Raw genomic sequence first — 25,634 nt, forward strand, 5'->3', positions numbered from 1 at the left:
TTCCCACACCGGGAAATGTCAAACAAATGCCGTGGGGGCCCTGTAAAAGAGCCCAAAAGTCCGCTGCCGAATATGCGACCTAGCTCTGCATAGCCACACCCGGAAGTCCAAGAAAAACCTTTTCACCCAGAGGGTGGTGGGAATCTGGAACTCACTGTCTGAAAGTGTGGTAGAGATGGGAACCTTCACAACATTTAAGAAGTATTTAGATGAACATTTGAAATGCCATTGCATGGAAGGCTACGGACTAAGTGCTGGAAGATGGGATGAGAGTAAATAGGTGCTTGATGGCTGGTGGAGACCTGATGGGTCAAAGCGCCTCTTTCACTCCTGGAAAAACTCTCTGGCTCTAATCGTACCATTCAAATCAATGGAATTCTCAGGAACCACATTGGGGAGGAAGGTTGCTTACACCTAATGATAAGCAGCACTCGCACAAGCAGCAAGACACATAACTTTGGTCAGACAAGATTTTCCCATTTGAAATCCATATTGACTATTCATTGTTATGTTTACCTTTTCCAGAATTAAAAAATTCCCTCCTTTACTCAGGATTTGATTATTTACCAATGTGAAGCTAATTGTTTCATAATTTCCTGGGCATATTCTGTCCACCATTTTAAATATAGGAATTACATTACTGAGCTGCTAGTCTTTTAGAACTGAACATTTTTAATGAATTATTAAATATGAGCAGTAATATCTCTCCCTGCGAATCTTTTAAAATACGTAGATGTAATCCATTCGGATCAGGGGTTTATTCCCTTTGAGTTTGATTAGTGTAATCAATAATCACCTCCTCATTCAATGTCCTGTTGACCTGTTCTATCTTCCTGGGAAAAAATGATGCAAAGTAATTATTTAATATTTCTGTTACTTCTATATTGTTCCTAATGGTATTATCCTGTCTGAACCTTAATGCTCCCTGAGTGCTCCTTAATGCTTCACAGCGCCAGGGTCCCAGGTTCGATTCCCGGCTTGGGTCACTGTCTGTGCAGAGTCTGCACGTTCTCCCTGTGTCTGCGTGGGTTTCCTCCGAGTGGCTCCGGTTTCCTCCCACAAGTCCCAAAAGACGTGCTGTGAGGCAATTTGGACATTCTGAATTCTCCCTCAGTGTACCCGAACAGGTGCCAAAATGTGGCGATGAGCGGCATTTCACAGTAACTTCATTACAGTGTTAATGTAAGCCTCTATGTGACAATAAATAATATTATTATTTACTTTCCTCCTGACGTTAACTGGCTGCAGTTTAATCTTCAAGATATATGTTGGTTTTTTGTGATGGCAGGGTCCCTTTTTAAATCATCATCTGTGATCTTATCCTTCCATTTAAGAATTCCCAAAGAAACTGGTGAACAATAAAATTATGAATTTTTACGTTTCCTCTGATTAACATCTCCAATTAGGACTTCCGGTTGCAGCTATGCGGAGCTAAGCCGCACGATTCGGCAGCTCCCGCGATTACGGACTTTCGGGCTCGCTAGAGGAGCCCCAACGGAATTTTTTTAGACAACTCGTGGGGAAGAGGAGAGAGAGGTCCCCTACCGACTTTTATGGACCGGATCCGAAGTGCAACGGCCAGAAAAGCGGCACTGGAGCAGCGGGAGAAGCGAGGGAAAAAAAACAAAATGGCGGCGGCCGGGGACAAAGAGGAGATGCAGGAATTCATCAAGTGCTGCTTCGAGCAGCTGCGTAAGGAGATGCTGGCGCCTATGCTGGCAGTAATCGAAGATCCAGGAGGTCCAGAAAAGAGTGAGTGAGAATGAGGACGTGCTCTTGGGCCTGGCGGTGAGAGTGGAGCGGCACGAGGCGCTACACAGGAAGTGGGCGGGAAGACTCGAAGACCTGGAGAACAGGTTGAGGAAAAATAATCTGAGGATTCTGGATCTCCCAGAAGGAGTGGAGGGGGCCAATGCCGCGGCATACGCGGGCATGATGATCGGGGTGATGATGGGTGCGGAGGCCCCTTCGAGGGCGCTGGAGCTGGACGGGGCGCACCGGGTGCTGGCGAGGAAGCCCAAGGCAACTGAGCCGCCAAGGGCTATGGTGGTGAGATTTCACCGGTTTACGGACAGAGAGAGGGTCCTGAAGGAGCAGAGCAGCAAGTGGGACAATGCAGAGATCAGAATATACCCGGACTGGAGCACGGAGGTTGCCAAGCGGAGAGCGGGTTTCAACCGGGCCAAAGCGGTGCTGCATCGGAAAGGAATGAAATTTGGAATGCTGCAGCCAGCGTGACTGTGGGTTACATACAAAGACCAACATTACTACTTCGAAACGCCCAAAGAGGCGAGGACCTTTATACAAGCTGAAAAGTTGGACTCTAACTGAGGGTTTGTGAGGGTGGGGGGTGTTTAAAGGCTGAAGTATGATGGTTGTTGTATATAGGGGGTCAATCACGTGCAGGAAATGTTATATGGGCTGGGGGAGAGAGACTAGGTCGCGACAGGAGCTGCGCCAGAGGGGGCGGGGCAAGCTTTAGAAAGCGCGGGGTTTTTCTCCCGCATGCGGGAAGAAAGGCGGGAAGGGGAACGAAGGATTGATTGGGAGATGCCCACACGGGGGCGTCAAAGGGACGGCGGGGGAAGCCGGGGTCAGCAGGTGTCAGCTGACATACGTGAGTGATACGGGGGGACCAAAAAAGCTAGACGGGGTCTAGCAGGGGGAGGGGAGGGGGGGAATGGGGGGGAGGGGGGAAGGGGGGGGCAAAAGGGTTGCTGCTGCACTGGCCGAAAGGGAATGGGACACAGAAGAGGTGGGCGGGATGGAGGTCCCCCGGCTGGGGGACTGGCAGGCGAGGGAGGCGCTGACACGGGACTGGCCCAGAAAAGGAGATGGCTAGTCGGCAGGGGGGGGGGGGGGGGGGGGTGAGAGCCCCTCCAATCCAGCTGATAACGTGGAACGTGAGGGGCCTGAATGGGCCGGTGAAGAGGGCTCGAGTGTTCGCGCACTTGATGGGACTGAGGGCAGGCGTGGTAATGCTCCAAGAGACACACCTGAAGGTGGCGGACCAGGTCAGGTTAAGAAGGGGATGGGTAGGACAGGTATTTCACTCGGGACTGGACGCGAAAAATAGGGGGGGTGGCAATTTTGGTGGGAAAGACTGAGGCCAAGACTATCGTCGTGGATAATGGAGGGAGATATGTGATGGTGAGTAATTGGCTGCAGGGACGTGGGTGGTGTTGGTAAATGTATACGCCCCGAACTGGGATGATGCTGGATTCATGAAGTGCATGTTGGGGCGCATTCCGGACCTGGAGGTAGGAGGCCTGATAATGGGAGGGGACTTCAATACAGTGCTGGACCCAGCACTGGACCGCTCCAGATCAAGGACGGGAAAGAGGCCGGCGGCGGCCAAGGTGCTTAGAGGGTTTATGGATCAGATGGAGGGAGTGGACCCATGGAGGTTTGCAAGACCGTAGGCCAGGGAATTTTCTTTCTTCTCCCACGTGCACAAAGCCTACTCCCGGATAGATTTCTTTGTTCTGTGCAGGGCGCTCATCCCGAGGGTGGAGGGGACGGAGTATTCGGCCATAGCCGTTTCGGACCACGCCCCGCACTGAGTGGAAATGGGGCTGGGAGAGGAGAGGGACCAACGCCCGCTGTGGCGGCTGGATGTGAGACTGCTGGCAGATGAGGTGGTGTGTGTGAAGGTGAGGGGGTGTATCGAGAGGCCAACGACAACAGGGAGGTGCGAGTGGGGGTGGTATGGGAGGCGTTGAAGGCGGTGATCAGGGGAGAGCTAATCTCCATCAGGGCTCATAGGAAGAGGACAGAGGGCATGGAAAGGGAGAGGTTCGTGGGGGAGATTTTAAGAGTGGACAGGAGATACGCAGAGGCCCCTGAGGAGGGATTACTTGGGGAAAGACGACGGCTCCAGGCGGAGGTTGACCTGTTGACCACAGGGAAGGCAGAGGCACAGTGGAGTAAGGCGCAGGGGGCGACCTACGAGTACGGGGAAAGGGCTAGTCGGATGTTGGCACACCAGCTCTGTAAGAGGACGGCAGCGAGGGAAATAGGGGGAATCAAAGATGGAAGGGGAGCCACGGTTCGGAGTGTAACGAAAATAAACAAGGTATTCAAAGCCTTCTATGAAGAGCTGTACAGATCCCAGCCCCCGGGGGGGAAGGGGGGATGAGACGATTCCTAGACCAACTGAGGTTCCCAAGGGTGGAGGAGCAAGAGGTGGCTGGTTTGGGGGCACCAATCGGGTTGGAGGAGCTGAGCAAGTGTTTGGGGAGTATGCAGGCGGGGAAGGCCCCGGTGCCGGACGGGTTCCCGGTGGAGGTCTCCAGAAAATACGTAGATCTGTTAGCCCCGCTACTAGTGAGAACCTTTAACGAGGCAAGAGAGGAGGGGACCCTGTCCCCGACAATGTCGGAGGCGACAATTTCCTGGATTTTAAAGCGAGACGAGGACCCACTGCTATGTGGATCGTACAGGCCGATCTCGCTCCTCAATGTGGACGCTAAGTTATTGGCAAAAGTGATGGCTATGAGGATTGAGGATTGTGTCCCGGGGGTGATTCATGAGGACCAGACGGGATTCGTAAAGGGCAGGCAATTAAACACTAATGTGCGGCGGCTCTTAAACCTGATAATGATGCCATTGGAGGAGGGAAAGGCGGAGACAGTGGCAGCTATGGACGCGGAAAAGGCCTTTGACCGAGTAGAGTGGGAGTACCTCTGGGAGGTGTTGCGTAGGTTTGGGTTCGGGTTAGGGTTTATCAATTGGGTTAAGCTCCTTTACAGAGCCCCGGTGGCAAGTGTAGTGATGAACCGGCGGAGGCCGGAGTACCTTCGGCTGTACCGAGGAACGAGGCAGGGGTGCCCCCTGTCCCCCCTGTTGTTTGAATTGGCGATTGAACCCTTGGCCATATCACTGAGGGAGACTAATAAATGGAGGGGGGTGGTCCGAGGGGGAGAAGAGCATCGGGTGTCGCTATACGCGGATGACCTGTTGCTGTACGTGGCGGACCCAATGGAGGGGATGGTGGAGGTCATGCAGACTCTTAGGGAGTTTGGGGAGTTCTCGGGCTATAAGCTCAATGTAGGGAAGTGTGAGCTCTTTGTATTACAGGCAGGGGACCAAGAAAGAGGGGTAGGGGACCTACCGCTGAGGAGGGCGGTGGGGAGTTTTCGGTATCTGGGGATCCAGATAGCCAGGACTTGGGGGGCCCTACATAAATTGAATCTGACGAGGTTGGTGGACCAAATGGAGGAGGACTTCAAAAGATGGGACATGTTACCGCTCTCGCTGGCGGGTAGAGTGCAGTCGGTCAAAATGGTGGTCCTTCCGAGGTTTTTGTTTGTGTTTCAGTGCCTTCCCATCGTGATCACCAAGGGCTTTTTCAAGAGAGTAGGTAGGTGTATTATGGGGTTTGTGTGGGCGAATAAGACCCCGAGGGTAAGGAGAGGGTTCCTGGAACGCAGCAGGGACCCAGGAGGGTTGGCGCTGCCAAACCTAGGGAGTTTTTCCTGGGCAGCATATGTGGCGATGATCCGCAAGTGGGTTATGGAGTGAGAGGGGGCAGCATGGAAGAGGATGGAGATGGCGTCCTGTAAAGGAACGAGTTTCGGTGCGTTGGTGACGGCACCGCTGCCGTTCCTGCCGTCAAAATACATCACGAGCCCGGTGGTGGCGGCAACGCTAAGGATCTGGGGCCAGTGGAGACGGCACAGGGGTGCAGTGGGAGGCTCGGTATGGTCCCCGATCAGGGGTAACCACCGGTTTGTCCCGGGGAAGATGGACGGGGGGTTCCAGGGCTGGCATCGGGCGGGGATTAGAAGAATGGGGGACCTGTTCATTGACGGGACATTTGCGAGCCTCGGGGCACTGGAGGAGAAGTTTGAGCTACCCCCGGGAAATGCATTTAGATATATGCAGGTGAGGGCTTTTGTGAGGTGACAGGTCAGGGAATTCCCGTTGCTCCCAGCACAAGTAATTCAAGACAGGATGATCTCGGGTGTATGGGTCGGGGAGGGCAAGGTTTTGGCAATACACCAAGAGATGAAAGAAGAGGGGCTACTGCTAGCAGAAGAGTTGGAGGGTAAATGGGAGGAGATCGAGGAAGGTTTGTGGGCTGATGCACTAGGTAGGGTTAATTCCTCCTCCTCATGTGCCAGGCTCAGCCTGATACAATTTAAGGTGGTTCACAGAGCGCACTTGACGGGGGCGAGGTTGAGTAGGTTCTTTGGGGTAGAGGACAGATGTGGAAGGTGCTCAGGGAGTCCGGCGAACCATGTCCATATGTTTTGGTCATGCCCGGCACTGGAGGGGTTCTGGAGAGGAGTGGCGGGAGCAATATCTCAAGTGGTGAAAGTCCGGGTCAAGCCAAGCTGGGGGCTAGCAATATTTGGATTAGTGGACGAGCTGGGAGTGCAGTCGGCGAAAGAGGCCGGCATTCTGGCCTTTGCATCCTTAGTAGCCCGGCGAAGGATCTTGCTAATGTGGAAGGAGGCGAAGCCCCCTAGCGTGGAGGCCTGGATAAATGACATGGCTGGGTTCATAAAGCTGGAGAGGATTAGGTTTGCCTTGAGGGGGTCTGCGCAGGGGTTCTACAGGCGGTGGCAACCATTCCTAGACTATCTCGTGGAACGTTAGAGGAAGTTCGGTCAGCAGCAGCAGCAACCCTGGGGGGGGGGGGGGGGGGATGGGGGGATGGAGGAGCAGGAGATAACATGAAGGGTGGGGGAAACTGGCACGTGTGGGAGAGAGCCAGTGTACAAAGCTATGTAAATGTACCATTTTGTCATGTATACATCTTGCTCTGTGCGTTTTCGTGTTATTTTGTTACGGGGGGGGGGGGGGGGGGGGGGGGGGAGGGGGTTTATTGTTTGTAAGGGGAAAAAATTGTGTTGGTAAAAAACTTTAATAAATATATATTTTTTAAAAAACATCTCCAATTAGAAAATGCTGATCAATCCTCACTGACAATCGTTACTGACTGACACATTCTTCACAGTGACACCTCCATTACAAAAGTAAATTATCAAAGAAAATATAACAGGTCTATATTTTATAAGAACATCAACAAAAAAAAAATCTTTATTGTCATAATTAGGCATACATTAACACTGCAATGAAGTTGCTGTGAAAATCTCCACGTCGCCACACTCCGGCGATTGTTCAGGTGAATGTTCAATGTACCTAACAAGCACGTCTTTTGGGGAGAACATACAGACTGCACAGGCAGTGACCCACGCGGGAATCGAACCCGGCACCCTGGTGCTGTGAAGCAACAGTGCTAATCACTGTGTTACTGTGCCGCCCTAATGATGCTGTTTGATGCACACGTTGTCACGATAGTGGGTGGCACGGTAGCATTGTGGATAGCACAATTGCTTCACAGCTCCAGGGTCCCAGGTACGATTCCGGCTTGGGTCACTGTCTGTGCGGAGTCTGCACATCCTCACCGTGTGTGCGTGGGATTCCTCCGGGTGCTCCCACAGTCCAAAGATGTGCAAGTTAGGTGGATTGGCCATGATAAATTGCCCTTAGTGTCCAAAGTTGTCCATAGTGTTGGGTGGGGTTACTGGGTTATGGGGATAGGGCGGAAGTGTTGACCTTGGGTAGGGTGCTCTTTCCAAGAGCCGGTGCAGACTCGACGGGCCGAATGGCCTCCTTCTGCACTGTAAATTCTATGATAATCTATGATTGGCAGCAACCTCTTCCCAGTCATTACGATCAATGCTTATTACATAAGTGGAGAATGAACAGGGGTGGAGTAAATTCAGAGACAGGCAAGGCAGCCCCCAGTTATTAGCCTTAACCAGAACATCAGCTTTCTCAGCATTGTTTCTCCAGAGTTATTAAAGCTCTCGAATGTCTCACAGGAAGGAATCGCAGGTTCAGGTGCTGATGTAGATCCTGGTGCATCCTCAGCCACCAATAGTAATTATATATAAAATCTAGGATTTGAAATACTTGAAGGTAGGAGTTATGTTCAATAAGTTGCAAATGGAAAATTGTTGGTGTGGGAACTAGCAACGACAAAAGCCTTAAATCACGGGATGATACAGATGGGCTGGTCATATGGGGGCAGAAAAGTCGCAAATGTAATTTAACCAGGAAAAGTGGTAGTTCTTGTACAAAGTCAGTACAGACATGATGTGCCGAGTGACTTCCATCTGTGCTGGATCATTCTAGAAAACACTGAACATTCAGTATGACGCGCAAGAGGGAAGAAGATGAAGGAATTACTGATTCTAGGATTGAACCCAGCAAGAGTTTGCATCTTCTGGGGAGGAGAGAGGAAGGACCCATTGGGGATAAAAACGTTTAAGTTTTGCATTGTTCTACAGGAGAGCAGCATTTAATCATTTTGAGACATGGAGAATAGCAGAATACCCATTGACAATAATTTGTTTGATTATTTTCGCAATTGGTGACCAAGTTATTTTGTATGAACTGTTTCAATGGTGCGGCTATTACCCAACATTCCCTGCAGCTGTGAATGTGCCCTATTCATTCCCCGGAGCCCAGTGCGCAGACGCAATGTTGGGCTGTATCTGGAGCATGCGCAGTGTCACTTTGCTCGGAGGTCTGCGAGTGCGGGAACATTTGTTTCGGGCGGTGAGAGTCGGTGAGGCGGAGGGAGGACTGGAGCCGGGAGTCGGGGTGGGGAGGGAGTGAAAGCTTCATAAATACTCCCTGCTGGTCACAAGGCCGGAATAAGACCCTGCAAATCCCGCGTTTGCAGCTGCGGAGCTTCTATCCGGTGTCAGGCCCAGTTCCACGGCCGCCATCTTTGTTTAGCGGCGCGGCTGAGGGGCCACCTTGATGACGTAACAGAGGCGGTGCTTCAGGATCCCGGTGACCAGGAGAGAAAATCCTTGTCTCGGTGATTGACAGGCCCCTCCAGAGGGGGGAGGTGCGCCTGGCATGTGTGGCAATCCGAAGAACAGAAGAATAACATAAGAATTAGCAGCGGGTGTAGGCCATTCGGCCTATTGACCCTGCTCTGCCATTCAATAAACGCTGATCCGAATGTGCCATTAATTACATTTTCCTGCCTGCCCCCAAAACCTTTCACTCCCCAGGAGATAGAAAAAGACTAACTCAGCTTTGAGTATATTCAGTGACCCAGTGCCACTACTCTCTGGGAAAGAGAATTCCACAAACTGAGCTTTGACAAAGAGTCATCCAGACTCAAAACGTTAGCTCCCTTTTCTCTCCACAGATACTGTCAGACCTGCTGAGGTTGTCCGGTATTTTCTGTTTTTGTTTCAGATTCCAGCATCCGCAGTAATTTGCTTTTATCCACAGACTGATGACCCTCTGAGGGAAGACATTTCTCCTTATCTCAGTGTCAAATTGGAGAACTCTTATCTTTAAACTGTCTCCCTTAGTTCTTGAATCCCCATGTGGGAAAATATTCTTTCATCAAAACCCCTCAGAATGTTCCAATAAGATCACCTCTCATTCTTCTAAACTCCATCGGGTACAGACCAATCAGGCTGAATCTTGCTCCATAAAACAAACTCTCCTATCCCAGAAATCAGACTAGTGAAACTTCACTGAACTGCCTCCAAAGCAAGTATAACCCACATTAAATCATCCTGGGACTGGCAACAAGGAGAGAGAATGTTTGGAACTTCTATCCTGGACTCGAAGAGTGATGGATTTTAGAAACTCCTTTTACCGTGTGTTAGGGGAGGATTTACACCCAGCAAACTCAAACCAAGATAAATATTTGGCTGATCTTAATTTCTAACCTCGACTAACATTTATGACCATTGTAATTTTCTTTTACAGGTGCTTCCAAAGCTTCTGATATCTTTCCAGCCAATGGTTGCATCAGGAGATTGTAAACTTGAAAACAGCAAAATTGTGACAGAGGTGAGTGTTATTATTATTAATTATAAATTTAGGGTACCCAATTATTTGTTTCCAATTAAGGGGCAATTTAGCATGGCCAATCCGAAGCTGGCTCCCAGTGCAGACTTTGGTGTTGTGAGGTTGTTGCTGTGGTGAAGAGTGGCTGCTGCTGTTGCTGCTCTCTCTGTTGCTGCTCTCACTCTCTTGCTGCTGCTGTTGCTCAGTTTGCTGTCTGAGTCCAGTGCTGGTTGCTGCCTGGAGTAAGGAGAGGGGAGAGAAGCATGGAGAGAGGAGAGAAGGACAACAACAAGGCGGTAACTTCAAAAACAAGATGGGGGTAAAGCCCTTTGGACTGCTTGTTTGCTGGGCCCCTCCCGGGTTGAGGGCCCGGCCCTGCCCAGTTCTCCCAACTGATAACATCTGCCTTCAGCAAGGACAAAACCTTCCTTATTCTGTCTGGTGTGCTTGTTCCGGGGCAGGGGGATTGAGTGGGCAGTGTGTTTGCTGAGCCCCCTCCCGGACTGAAGACTCCACACCAGCAGGGAGGAGCTGGATTCCATTGGGTGGTCGTTCCAGGGTGGGAGCACGGACTGTGTTTTTGCTGAGTCCGACTTGGGCTGAAGACCTCATGAACCAGCGCCACTTACCTCCTTGTGAACGTGCTCTGGGCCTGACGAAGCGCGTCATTTATAGGTCCAGGCAGCGGGCGACCGAGGGGCTCATCCGACCAGACTGTTTGCCCTTTTTGCGCGGCTACATTTGCAGCTGGGTGTCCCTAGAAAAAGAGCATGCAGTGTCCATGGGCACCATCAAAGCCTTCCATGCCCAGTGGGTACCGCAGGGGTTGGGGTGCTTTATTGACCCCTTTAAATGCACTCTCATTAGATGTTTGTAAGTTTCTGCTGATCTTTGTTACGTTCGGACAGTGCCCCTAACGGGAGCGGCCCTTTTTGCTTTGTCCCTAAGTTTGTTTCCTTTGTTCTATTTTGTTGGTGGACCTCAAAAGAGTGGCCAATCCACTTAGCCTGCACGTCTTTGGGTTGTGGGGGTGAGACCCACGGAGAGAATGTGCAAACTCCACACGGCAGTGATCCAGGGCTGGGATCGAACCTGGGTCCTCAGCACCGTGAGGCAGCAGTGCTAACCACTGCCACCGTGCCACCCTTTGTCATGATGTTTCCATTCCTATTTTATCACACACCTCCCAGTGACACTCATTGCAACACAGAAACTTCAAAATAATGTAATGTAAATCGCTTATTGTCACAAGCAGACTTCAAATGAAGTTACTGTGAAAAGCCCCTAGTCGCCACATTCCGGCGCCTGTTCGGGGAGGCTGGTACGGGAATTGAACCGTGCTGCTGGCCTGCCTTGGTCTGCTTTTAAAGCCAGTGATTTAGCCCTGTGCTAAACCAGCCCCTATATAATAACATTGCCCCTATAAAATAATAATATTGCTACCTTTCATCTTGCCCTCCTATTAGTGTCTAATTATAACAGTGCCAGAGTAACACACACCAGAATAGGAATATCAGATAGGCTGTTGTCTAATAATAATAGTGACAGAGTAACGAACACCAGAATTGGAATAACAGGCAGGTTATTGTCTAATCATGACAGAGTTACGGGGGTGGCTCGGTACATAAGAACTAGGAACAGGAGTAGGCCATCTGGCCCCTCGAGACTGCTCCTCCATTTAATGAGATCATGGCTGATCTTTGTGGACTCAGCTCCACTCTCCGGCCCGTACACCATATCCCCAAATCTTTTTATTCTTTAGAAAGGCATCTATCTTTTTCTTAAAAACGTTTAAAGAAGGAGCCTCAACTGCTTCACTGGGCAAGGAATTCCAGAGATTCACAACCCTTTGGGTGAAGAAGTTCCTCCTACACTCCGTCCTAAATCTACCTCCCTTAATTTTGAGGCTATGCCTCCTAGTTCTGCTTTCCCCGACCAGTGGAAACAACCTGCCCGCATCTATCCTATCTATTCCCTTCATAATTTTATATGTCTCAATAAGATCCCCCCGCATCCTTCTAAACTCCAATGAGTACAGTCCCAGTCTACTCAACCTCTCGTCATAATCTAATCCCCTCAACTCCGGGATCAACCTAGTGAATCTCCTCTGCACTCCCTCCAGTGCCAATATGTCCTTTCTCAGGTAAGGAGACCAAAACTGAACACAATACTCCAGATGCGGCCTCACCAACGCCCTATACAATTGCAGCATAACCTCACTAGTCTTGAACTCCATCCCTCTAGCAATGAAAGACAAAACTCGATTAACCTTTTTAATCACCTGTTGCACCTGCACACCAACTTTTTGTGACTCGTGCACCAGCACACCCAGGTCCCTCTGCACAGCAGCATGTTTTAACATCTTACCGTTTAAATAATAATCCATTCTGCTGTTATTCCTCCCAAAATGGATAGCCTCACACTTGGCAACATTGAATTCCATCTGCCAGACCCTAGCCCATTCACCTAACCTATCCAAATCCTTCTGCAGACTTCCGGTATCCTCTGCCCTTTTTGCTTTACCACTCATCTTAGTGTCGTCTGCAAACTTTGACACATTGCACTTGGTCCCCAACTCCAAATCGTCTATGTAAATTGTGAACAACTGCGGGCCCAACACTGATCCTTGAGGGACCCCACTAGTTACAGGTTGCCAGCCAGAGAAACACCCATTTATCCCCACTCTCTGCTTTCTGTTAGTTAACCAACCCTCTACCCATGCTACCACTTTACCCTCAATGCCATGCATCTTTAGTTTATGCAGCAACCTTTTGTGTGGCACCTTGTCAAAAGCTTTCTGGAAATCCAGATATACCACATCCATTGGCTCCCCGTTATCTACTGCACTGGTAACGTCCTCAAACAATTCTACCAAATTAGTCAGACACGACCTACCCTTTGTGAACCCATGCTGCGTCTGCCCAATGGGACAATTTCCCTCCAGGTTTCCCGCTATTTCCTCCTTAATGATAGATTCCAGCATTTTCCCTGCAACCGAAGTTAAGCTTACCGGCCAAGGTTGGGTGATCTTTCAGAGGGTCGGTGCAGACTCATTGGGCCAAATGGCCTCCTTCAGCATTGCAGGGATTCTATGATTCTACATTGGATCCAATTATATATTCACACTCACACTGCAGCCTGACCTATTGGAACAGACACAGTGTTTGTTCCTCTCAAAGTGAGTGAATCCTTTGCTTTTTCTCCTCTGGGCCCCATCTCCACTATTATTGTCTGATTGTCCCACTGAGACTCTCAGTTATTATTGGACAATCAGCGAGTCAGCCTGAGACCGTGGCCGCTCTCACCGTCTGAAACCGTCACAAAGCCCGGGTGATTGACGGCAGCTCCGGACCAATAGGAAGAGGTAGGGGTGGAAATGGAGGACCGACTGGGAGTGGCTGGTCCTCCAACCAATCGGAGTGAATGAGGGGCAGGGTCCGCTGTGATTGAAGCATGCGCGGTGTGGGTAATGGCGAAGGAGAAGAGCGTCTTGTTCAGATCCTAAATTGGTAAGAGGCGTTTAACAATATGGAGGAAGCGAGTTTCCGGGACCCCGTTGGTACCGATCGGAGCTGCAACTCCTCATGTTCGGCTCGGGTTAACGGCCGCCATCTTTATTGGATGTGCATCAGGGCGCATGTGCGTTTGTCATCTTTGTCGGGCGATGTTTCAATGAGTGGGAGGAGCTTGTTCCCCATTGTTCAGAATGGAGACAACTTGTCCATCAAACTGCATTAGTCTTTGAGTCCCAATGTCTTATTGAAGATGCAAAGCGGTGGCAGAGTAGGAAAGAAAAGGAAGCAAATCCTGCTCTCCGGATTTCACTGTCTTATTAGACATTCTGTCCCATGTGTCCAAAGCTCTGCGGCTCTGTTCAGTCACATGAAGACCCAGGATAGAAATTCACAACCCTGAGTCAACATCACCCTAAAATCAGGGGACTGCTGATGACAAGAGGGTCAGTGTGCAGCGGGGGGCATGAGTGGTCATCCTGGACCAGGGAGAAGGAGGGGAAAATGTTGTGAATTTCTATCCTGGACTGACAGTGATTAAGTTTGGAAACTCCTTTTACAGGGACTTAGAAAGGGATTCGCAGACAGAAAACTCACAACCAATCCTCACATCAAATTCTGACAGCACCATTCGGGTTATCAGGATCTGGAGATTATCGACCTTTGTGTGTAAGCGTTGAATTCCATATCATTACCACTCACTGTATAAAAGTCTACCTCCTATCTCCCCTGTAGATCTTGTTCACAATCTTAAATCTGTGTCCCGTAATCCTTTTACAATCTACTGATGGGAACAGTTTATAAAAATCTTTTGCTGGGTTTGCCATTGCTGTTTCTGGTGCCTGGGTCGATGCCGGGTGGTCCGTCCGGTTTCATTCCTTTGTCATGTTTTTGTTGTGGTTGAATCAGCTTGGACCAGTCCATTTAGGATCCAGAACACAATTGAAGTCTCCTCCAAGAATCAATTCATCTGTATCCAGGTCTGGGATGGATTCCAACAATTTTTTTACAAATATTTCTATGAGATCCTCTCATTAAAAAAAAAAGATAGAGAAGCAGAATGAGGCCATTCAGCCCATCGAGTTTTCTCTGCCATTTGATCATGGCTGATACGTTTCTCATCCCCATTCATTTTGTATTGTAGCTCTCTTGAAATGAAAGTGAACATTGCATTTGCCTTTCTAACTGCCGACTTCCCTTTATTTGTTCTTGGGATGTGGGTGTCGCCGGCTGAGCCGGCATTTGCTGCCCATCCCTAATTGCCCTTGAACTGAGTGGCTTGCTGGGCCATTTCAGAGGGGGCAGTTTGGGAGGATGTGAGGCTGAAGCGATTAAATGACAAAGGGGATAATGGTGCAAGACAAAACTGGGTGACAATGAGATAAGTAAATAAACTAATAGGACACGAGAAGAAATAAAAGACAGGTCCAGGTGAGGTATAAATGGCAACAGCAGAACCGTTACCAGCACCAACTGTCTAAAAATATCGGAGTGATGATTATAATCTGAAATTACTGAAATGAATGTTGTGTCTGGAAGGTCAGAAATTGCCTGATCAAGGATGAGGTTCTGTTCCTCGAGTTTCCTTTGAGCTTTATTGGAGCAGTGCAGGAGGCCGAGGACAGAGTGGGAATGGGGCGGGGAATTAAAATATTAAATGATCGGAAGCTCAGGGTTATGCTTGCAGATTGAATGGTGATGTTCACAGTCACCCAATCCAGATTTAATCTCCTCAGTGTCGGGGAGAGCAAATCGTGAGCAGTGAATACACAATACTGGATAGCAAGAAGTACAAGGAAATCACTGTCACCTGGAAAGTGTGTTTGGAATCCTGGAATATGGGAAGGATGGCGATGAACTGGCGGTTGTTGTGTCTGCATGGAAATGATTTACAGTGATGTTCATAAGAACACAAGAAATGGGAGCGGGGGGAGACCATATTGCTCATCGAGCCTCTGCATTTCTTGCTGGCTGTAACCTGCTCGTTCAGGCATCATTCTGGTATCTTCCCCAGTCCTTCCAGATCCATTTTATGATATGGAGACATTAGCTCCACAACCCTGTCAACTAAACTTTAGTCTGGTCTAGTGTCGGCGAGCTGAAATCCAGTCTTTCTCTGACACATTATTCTTAATGCCATAGGTGACAGGTTAAGAGTGAAAAAGTCAACTGTTTGGCAGTAAGGGGAAGAGGCAAGTTTGTAGATGCTCCACAGTGTTACAGACTCGTTGGATCTGCTTCCTCTGTCCTATCTTATATTCAGCTAATGGGAAAATGATAAAATACTGCAACATACAGGCATTTGGGGACAACGGTGAGTTTGCTGCTCAGATTAGGTAAAGTCTCCATATTGTAAAATGGATCTAGAAGGACTGGAGAAGATGCAGGCAAATATATTTGAATTATGCCTGAACTGGCAGGTTACACCCGGCAAAAGAGATTGGAGGGGCTGGTTTAGCACACTGGGCTAAATAGCTGGCTTTTAAAGAAGAGCAAGGCAAGCCAGCAGCGCGGTTCAGTTCCCGTACCAGCCTCCCCAAACAGGTGCCGGAATGTGGCGACTAAGGGCTTTTCACAGTAACTTCGTTTGAAGCCTACTTGTGACAATAAGCGATTTTCATTTTCAGAACCTTTTCTCTGGAAAAGGGAATGAAGGATGTCCTGATCCTAAAAGATTATAAAAAGGTTTGACATGATAGACAAGTGGAAGATGTTTCCACTGGATGAGAAGGCATTTTAAGAGTCAACCAGCTGACTCTGGATCTGGAATCACATGTAGGCCAGACCAGGTTAGGATAGAAAATTTCCTTCACTGAAGGACAGGAGTGAACCAGGTGGGTCTTTGCAACAATCAGCAATGGTTTCATGGTCATCAGTAAACTTTCAATGAATTCAGATTTTACTTTCTGCCTTGGTGAGATTCATACCTGGGTGTCTGGAAAATCATTGGGACAGTAAAAAACATTTTTGTGACTCTGGAACATGATTAGGACAGTAAAAATATTAATTTTGGGTCTCTGGAAAATCATTAGGACAGTAAAAAATATTTTTGAACATGTCTCTTCAGCGGATATAAAAATATTGAAAATGGGATGAAGGTTATTTGGCTGACAGTCAATCACTGTCCTTTTTTAAAATAAATTTAGAGTGCCCAATTCATTGTTTTCTAATTAAGGGGCAATTTAGCGTAGCCAATTCACCTAACCTGCACTTCTTTGGGTTGTGGGGGTGAAACCCACGCAAACACGGAGAGAATGTGCAAACTCCACACAAACAGTGACCCAGATCCGGGATCAAACCTGTGACCTTGGTGCCGTGAGACAGCAGTGCTAACCACTGTGCCACCGTGCTGCCCTAGTCAAACACTGTTCTGTATGGTAATGCTTCCAAGTTGGCCAGGAAGGCAGTGTGTCACAAGGATGGATGTGTTGATCGATTAATGGCTGGAGGATGGGGGCAGGTCATGCGATCAAACCTCCAGGAATACATTTCATCAAAGTTGGCGAGGAGAGAATGTTGTGAATTTCTATCCTAAACTGACAGTGAGGTTTCTGTAAATTTATTAGATACTGGAAGTGGAGGTTTAACAGATGGGAAACGCAAACCAAACGTCACATTGCGATCTGACAGAGTCACTCGATTCATAACAACATGAATTTCAGCAGCATCTGGGTGTGGGACGTAAAAGATTTGTCTGTTCTGTCTGTGAGGGAAGATTTCAGGTCTCAGTGTGACTGGAAAAGCCCCGAGATTCACAAACCCTGGTTAGGCCAAACCTGGAGAACTGTGTTCAGTTCTGGGCAACAAACCTGAGGAAGGATAGAATGGCCTCGGAGGGAGTGAAGCACAGATTTACCGGAGTGATATCTGAACCCCCCGGGGTTAAATTACAAAACTAGATTACACAAAGGAGTCAGAGACATGATGGCACAAAGAAGGGCATTCGGCCCATTGAATCCATGCTAGCTCTCTGGAGCAATCCAGTCAGTCCCATTCTCCTGCTCCCTGTATCCTCGCAGGTTTATTTCCCTCAGATGTCTATCCGATTTCCTTTTGAAATCAAATGATTCATTGTGTCTATTTTCAAACTCCCTCATAGGCAGCAAGTTTCAGATCATTGCTGCTTGCTGTGTAAAAACATACATCTCATATCACCTCCTATCTCCTGTACCTTTTACATACAAACTCGGAACAGGCCACTCGGCCCCTCGAGCCTGCTCAGCATTCAATAAGATTGCGGCTGATCTCATTCTAACCTTAACTCCACATTCCTGCCTACCCCTGATGACCTTTCACCTCTTTGCTCATCAAGAATCTATCCATCTCTGCCTTAAAAATATTCAAGGACTCGGCTTCCACTGCCTTTTAAGGACGCGAGTTCCAAAGTCTTACCGCCCTCAAGAGAATAAAAAGTCCTCATTGCCATCTGAAATGGGAGACCCCTCACTTTGCAACAGTGACGCCTCGTTCTAGATTCTCCCACAAGAGGAAACATCCTCTCCACATCTACCCTGTCAAGACCCCTCAGGATCTTATATAGTTCAATCCAGGTTTTACTCAAAACTTTAAATCTGTGTCCCGACTGCTTGTACGATCAGTGATCGGAAACAGAGTTTCTTTGTCCACCCGATGGAAATCTGGCACAATCTTGCGGACCTGAATCAAATCTCCCTCAACCTCCTTTTCTGGAACCATTCTGGGAAATCTCTGCGCCTTCTCCAAGAACATTCACATCCTTCCTGAAGAGTGGTGACCAGAGCTTTATAAAGATTCATAGAATAGAATTAGAACCATAGAATTCCTACGGTGCAGAAGGAGGCCATTCGGCCCATCAAGTCTGCACCGACTCTCTGGACTGGCACCCTGCCTAGGCCTACACCCCTATCCTGTCCCTATAGCCCCACCTAACCACATCCCTGGATACTTTTTGTTTTATTTTTAAACAAAAATTTAGAGTACCCAATTCATTTTTTCCAATTAAGGGGCATTTTAGTGTGACCAATTCACCTACCCTGAACATCTTTTTTTGGGTTGTGGGGGCGAAACCCACGCAGACACGTGGGAGCATGTACAAAGTGACCCAGAGCCGGGATCGAACCTGGGACCTCGGCGTGTGAGGCAGCAGGGCTAACCCACTGCGCCACCGTGCTGACCAACATCCCTGGATACTAACGGGCAATTTATCAAGGCCAATCCACCTAACTTTCCCTTCTTTAGACTGTTGAAGGAAACCTGAGCACCGGGTGGAAACCCACGCAGACTCTGGGAGAAAGTGCAAACTCCACACAGTCACCAAGGCTGGAATTGAACCCGGGTCCCTGGTGCTGTGAGGCAGCAGTGCTAATCACTGTGCCACCGGAAGCATAGTTTTGGTATCAATATTTCTAAAGCTCAAGATCGAATTTGCTTTGCCAACTACTCTCTTAATATGTCGTGTAGATACACAAAATCCCTCTTCACCTCTTTCTCTCTCCCAAAGAGGTCAGTTGGGTTTTGTGACAATCCAGCAGTTTTCATGGTCACCTTTTCCCAGTGTCGGCCCCACAAATGCCCAGATTCATTCAGCTCAATTTCACAACCTGCCTTTGTGTTTTTCTGGGTTCTCTCTCACTCCCTATTTTCTGTTTTCAATCAGTTTCACAGGGTGTTCGAAGTGGAGGCTTCAAAGTCCAGAAACTCAAACCAAGCATCACATCAGGATCTGACAGAGTCCTCAATTTATCATATCCTGAATATCATCGTACTTTGAACATGGAAGGAAAAAGCATTGTTCACAGTGGGGAGAAACCGTACACGTGTTGTGTGTGTGGACGAGGATTCAATCAATCATCAGGCCTCACAAGCCACAAATGCAATCACACTGAGGAGAAACCGTGGAAATGTGCAGACTGTGGGAAAAGATTCATTTCCCCATCCAAGCTGGAAACTCATCGACGCAGTCACACTGGGGAGAGACCATTCACCTGCTCCAAGTGTGGGAAGGGATTCACTGACTCATCCCACCTGCTGAGTCACCAGCGAATTCACACTGGGGAGAGACCATTCACCTGTTCCAAGTGTGGGAAGGGATTCACTGAGTCATCCAGTCTGTCCATCCACCAGCGAGTTCACACTGGGGAGAGACCATTCACCTGCTCAGAGTGTGGGAAGGGATTTACTAATTCGTCCAACCTGCTGAGCCACCAACGAGTTCACACTGATGAGAGACCGTTTCAATGTCCAGACTGCGGGAAGTGCTATAAAGGTTCTGGGGATCTGATGCGCCATCAACGTGTTCACACTGACGAGAGACCGTTCAGGTGCTCTCACTGCGGGACTGGGTTCAGACACTCATCTCACCTCACTGTACATCAGCGATTTCACACTGGGGAGAGACCGTTCACCTGCTCCAATTGTAGTAAGGGATTCATTCTGTTAGCTGACCTGCAGAAGCACCAGCGAGTTCACACTGGGGAGAGGCCATTCACCTGCCCCGAGTGTGGGAAAGGATTCACTCTGTCAACCAACCTGCAGAAGCACCAGCGAATTCACACTGGGTAGAGGCCATTCACCTGCTCCCAGTGTGGGAAGGGATTCACTCAGTTATCCAACCTGCTGACACACCAACGAGGCCACAAGTAACCACAGTGATTGGGTTTTGCTGTTACTCACATTCAGGACTGAATCGTGTTCATTTGGGTCTCTTTCTGCTGATAACAAACTCCAGGGGCTAATATTCTGGCTAAAAGTCAAAATAAATTAGGTCTGTGTGAAATACACAGTGTGTTGAAACTTTTTAATATCTCTGACACAAGTTCGTTCCTTTTGAAGTTCTCTCGCTCTCCCCTGTCTCTTCCATCCTCACCTCCAACAAGACGTGTGAGGAGCTTGTGGAGCTTCTTTGCGACTGAGATTGAGTAAATCCGATCAGTTGCCTCTGTTGCTTCCCTCCTATTGGAGGGGAAATTCTGTGTTTTTCAATGTATACCGAATTATAGCACAGAACAGGCCCTTCGACCCTCGATGTTGTGTCGAGCTTTGTCCGAAACCAAGATCAAGTTATCCCACTCCTGTCATTCTGGTGTGCTCCATGTGCCTATCCAATAACCGCTTGAAAGTTCCTAAAGTGTCCAGCTCCACTATCACAGCAGGCAGTCCATTCCACACCCTAACCACTCTCTGAGTGAAGAACCTACCTCGGACATCCCTCCTATATCTCCCACCCCGAACCTTATAGTTATGCCTCCTTGTAACAGCTACATCCACCCGAGGAAATAGTCTCTGAAGGTCCACTCTATCTATCCCACTCATCATCTTATAAACCTCTATTAAGTCGCCTCTCATCCTCCTTCGCTCCAATGAGAAAAGCCCTCGCTCCCTCAACCTTTCCTCAAAACTCCTACCCTCCAATCCAGGCAGCATCCTGGTAAATCTCCTTTGCACCCTTTCCAATGCTTCCACATCCTTCCTATAATGAGGTGACCAGAACTACACACAATACTCCAAATGTAGTCTCACCAGGGTCCTGTACAGTTGCAGCATAACCCCACGGCTGTTAAACTCAAGCCCCCTGTTAATAAACGCTAACACACTATAGGCCTTCTTCACGGCTCTATCCACTTGAGTGGCAACCTTCAGAGATCTGTGGACATCAACCCCAATATCTCTCTGTTCCTCCACATTCCTCAGAACCCTGCCTTTGACCCTGTAATCCACATTCAAATATGTCCGACCAAAATGAATCACCTCGCAATTATCAGGATTAAACTCCCATCTGCCATTTTTCGGCCCAGCTCTGCATCCTATCAATGTCTCTTTGCAGCCTACAACAGCCCTCAACCTCATCCGCTACTCCACCAATCTTGGTGTCATCAGCAAATTTACTGACCCACCCTTCAGCCCCCTCCGCCAAGTCATTTATAAAAATCACAAATAGCAGAGGACCCAGTACTGATCCCTGTGGTACACCGCTGGTAACTGGTCTTCAGTTTGAAAATTTTCCATCCCACCCACCTGTCTTTTGTGATAGCCAGTTACTTATCCAATTGGCCAAATTACCCTCTATCCCACACCTCCTTACTTTCTTCATGAGCCGACCATGGGGTACCTTATCAAACGCCTTACTGAAATCCATGTATACGATATCAACTGCTCTACCTTCATCTATCCACTTAGTTACCTCAAAGAATTCAATCAAATTTGTGATGCAAGACTTACCCTTCACGAATCCGTGTTGACTATCCCGGATTAAGCTGCATCTTTCCAAATGGTCATTAATCCTATCCCTCAGGACCTTTTTCACTAACTTACCGACCACCGAAGTAAGACCAACCGGCCTATAATTACCAGAGTCATTCTTACTCCCTTTCTTGAACAGGGGAACAACATTCGCCACTATCCCCGTGGACAGTGAGGACCCAAAGATCAAAGCCAAAGGCTCTGCAATCTCATCCCTTGCCTCCCAAAGAATTCTAAGATAGATCCCATCTGGCCCAGTGGACTTGTCAACCGTCAGGTTTTTTAAAATTGCTATGACATCTTCCCTCAGAACATCTACCGCCTCCAGCCTACCCACCTGTGTCACACTCTCATCCTCAAAAACAGCTCCTCTCCTTGGTGAACACTGAAGAAAAGTATTCATTCAACGCCTCGCCTATCTCTTCTGACTCCATGCACAGGTTCCCACTGCTGTCCTTGACCAGCCCTAACCTCACCCTGGTCATTCTTTTATTTCTCATATAAGAGTAAAAAGCCTTGGGGTTTTCCTTGATCCGACCCGCCAAGGACATCTCATGTCCCCTCCTAGCTCTCCTAAGCCCTTTTTTAAACTCATTCCTTGCAACCTTGTAACCCTCAAGAGACCCAACTAAACCTTGTTTTCTCATCATTACATACGCTTCCTTTTTCCTCTTGACAAGACATTCAACCTCTTTTGTGAACCATGGTTCCCTCACACGGCCATTTCCTCGCTGCCTGACAGGGACATATCTATCAAGGACACGCAGTATTTGTGCCTTGAACAATCTCCACTTTTCATTTGTGCCTTTCCCTGCCAGTTTCTGTTCCCATCTTATGCTCCCTAATTCTTGCCTAATCACATCATAATTACCACTTCCTGAATTATAAACCTTGCCCTGCCGTATGGCCCGAACCTTTTCCATTGCAACAGTGAAAGACACCGAATTGTGGTCACTATCTCCAAAGTGCTCTCCCACAAACAAATCTAACACTTGGCCCCATTCATTACCCAGTACCAAATCCAATGTGGCCCCACCTCTTGTCGGCCTATCCACATATTGTGTCAGGAAACCCTCCTGCACACACTACAAAAACTGCTCCGTCCGAACTGTTCGACCTATAGAGGTTCCAATCAATATTTGGAAAGTTGTCACCCATGACAACTACCCTGAGACCTCCACACCTATCCATAATCTGCTTTGCAATTTCTTCCTCCACATCTCTATTACTATTTGGGGGCCTATCGAAAACTCCTAACAACGTGACCGCTCCTTTCCTATTTCTAACTTCAGCCCATATTACCTCAGTAGGCAGATCTCCCTCGAACTGCCTTTCTGCAGTCGTTAAGCTATCCTTGATTAACAATGCAACTCCTCCACCTCTTTTACCACCTTCCCTACTCGGAACTTCCAACAACCATTCCTATCCCTGTTCTAACCATGTCTCCGTAATGGCCACAACATCGTAGTCCCAAGTACCAATCCACGCTCCAAGTTCACCTACCTTATTCCCGTATTAAATCCTACCTTAATCCTTGCATTAAAGTAGAGACACTTCAACCCACCTTTCTGCCTGCCGGTACACTCCTGCGACCTTGATATCCTCCTCAGTACCTCACTACTCTCAACACTAGCTCCTGGATTATAGCTTGTTTTACCATCCTTCTGACAAATTAGTTTAAACCGCCCCCGAAGAGCCAAAGCAAATTTTCCTCCCATGATACTGGTGCCCCTCTGGTCCAGGTGCAAACCGTCCTGTTTGTACAGGTCCCACCTTCCCCAGAATGTGCTCCAATTATCCACATAGCTGAAACCCTCCTACACCATCCCTGCAGCCATGTGTTTATCTGCACTCTCTCCCTGTTCCTCAACTCGCTTAGCTACATTCTTAACTATGTTGCAAAATTATATCTGACCCTGCAGCTCAATGTACTTTCTGTGTCTTCTGCTGAGAACAGCAGCCCTCTGTGCAAAACAAATGACTCACAACCAGGTGAATCCTTCGAGACAATGGGCCATTGACGAACTTTGCCCAATGCCTGCATTTTTCCGTTATCTATAAAAGTCCAGCTAACTACAAACTAAGGAACCAGCAACAACAGGAAGAGGCCCTAGTTTATGAACTAATAACCATTTATGGCATGGACTGAGATACTGGAATGACTGACTGCCTGTATAATGAATTGTGACGCGAATAGAGCTGAATGGCTGTATGTAAATGCGATTGCAAACTAATTTAGCTGTTTGAATCTGGATATCAGGAATTGTCAAACTCACGGGCGGGTGTCGGGAGGATCATGGAGCCGTCCGACGTGGCGCTCCCCATCGCACAAATCTGCGCGCAGCAGTCGGCTATTGAAAACGACGGCTGCAAGCGGCCTTCAAAATGGCCGCGAACCTGTAAAGAAAATGTGGCCGCACTGCGCATGCGCGCCGATGATCGGGCATGCATGCGCAGTGTGGCCGCTTTTTTTAAACGGTCACAGTTTTTTGTTTTACAAGTTCGGGGGGGGGGTTTATTCATTTTATTCTTTTATTTTATTCATTTAATTTTTATTTTTTTCATTTATTTTATTCATTTTAATTATTTATTTTTTACAATTTCAGGGGGAAGGGGGTTTATTTGATAACATTTTACTGGAAAAAAATTCAGCACTTTGGACAGATGGAGACTCCATACTTTCCGACACCAGAAGGCTTCACCTTCATCCGACAGGTTCCATTGGAGGAGCGTGTACGAGGGTCAAAGGGACCCAAAACCATTTCCTCCATTTTTGTCAGCAGCAAACAAGGCAAGAGAAAATGGAGGGTCGTGCAGGTTGGCCGGCGTGGGTCACAAAGGTCGGCCGGCGTGCGTCGCGAATGTCGGCCGGGTTGGGTCCCGGAAAAAAAGTTTGAAGAACACTGCTGTATATTAACCCAATATGAACGCGAGCTCAAGCGAAAAAGTGCACTGATAAAGATTGCGGAGTCTAAGGTCTTTCTCCCAGAGCTGTGATATAATAAACTGCTTCTTTACTCATTCAAAGGTCTGCTTGTGAGTATTTTCACCCAACATCTCCATTCCTCGAGCCCACCGAACCAAACTGTCTCTAAATTTCATCCTTTCCCGTGCCCTGAACACACATCTTTCTCTAGTTTCTCTCCCATCTCCCCTCATGCCCTCTCAGAGCTCATCGTGTCCATGAGACCCAGTTCCTGCTCCATTGACCCTATTCCCACTAAGCTACTGATTAGCCAACTACCCTGTGTCCATGGATATTGTCAACATTTCTCTCTCTTCAGATACTGTCTCTCTGTCCTTCAAATCTGCCATCATCACCCCCTCCTCAATAACACAAACCCTTGACCCTGCCATCCTTACAAATTTCTTACCCATCTTCAACCTCCCTCTCCTGCCCAAACTTATTGAACATGTTGTCACCTCCCAAATCCTTGCCCATCTTTCCCAGAACTCCCATGTTTGAATCCCTTCAATCAGGTCTCTGCCCTGTCACAGTGAAATACAAGAGACAAACAGAATCTCACCCGGAGAGAAAGACAGACAATCCGGGAGCTTGGATCCAACACGGATATGTTCATAAGACCAGAAGACAAGGGTATCACCAAGCTACCTGCACCCATATACCCGAGACAGGAAGGAGAATTGAAGACAGACTGGAAGAACTCAAAGACTCCAGTCACATTAACCAAAAACAGATGGAATATCTGAGGGGACAACAGGTAGAACGAAGGAAGTTCTACCTGCTCCCGAAGATACCCAAACACATGGACAGTATGAGGGGAAATGCACCCAGACAGACCCATCAGATCAGACTGTGAGAGGAAATCCTACAGAATAGCTGAAACAACAACACACTGCTCCCAGGAGTTGATGGTTTAGTGGTTCAATAAAACAAATTAGTGGAATAGAATTCCCAAACCGACACTGCAAAGAGGAAAACTCAGAGGGGACTTGGCCTTACCAAACCTCAATCCTACCACTGGGCAGCAACGGCAGAAAGAGAGGGGATGGGTACAAATGGAAGAGGCATCCTGGAAAGGAACAACCCTCCGGGCCCTGGCTACA

The 25,634-nt window shown here is 48.3% G+C and overlaps 1 long non-coding RNA gene across 1 annotated transcript; it reads left to right on the plus strand.

The window, feature by feature from the left end:
- The first annotated feature begins 8,519 nt into the window (after positions 1-8,519).
- On the plus strand, positions 8,520-24,593 carry LOC140421851 (uncharacterized). Its single transcript, XR_011947123.1, has 4 exons — positions 8,520-8,584; positions 9,757-9,840; positions 13,912-14,018; positions 24,173-24,593. It is a non-coding gene; the product is annotated as an uncharacterized lncRNA (long non-coding RNA).
- The last annotated feature ends 1,041 nt before the right edge of the window (positions 24,594-25,634 follow it).

This window comes from Scyliorhinus torazame, chromosome 5 (genome assembly GCF_047496885.1).
Source record: "Scyliorhinus torazame isolate Kashiwa2021f chromosome 5, sScyTor2.1, whole genome shotgun sequence".
In the NCBI taxonomy this organism is placed as follows: domain Eukaryota; kingdom Metazoa; phylum Chordata; class Chondrichthyes; order Carcharhiniformes; family Scyliorhinidae; genus Scyliorhinus; species Scyliorhinus torazame.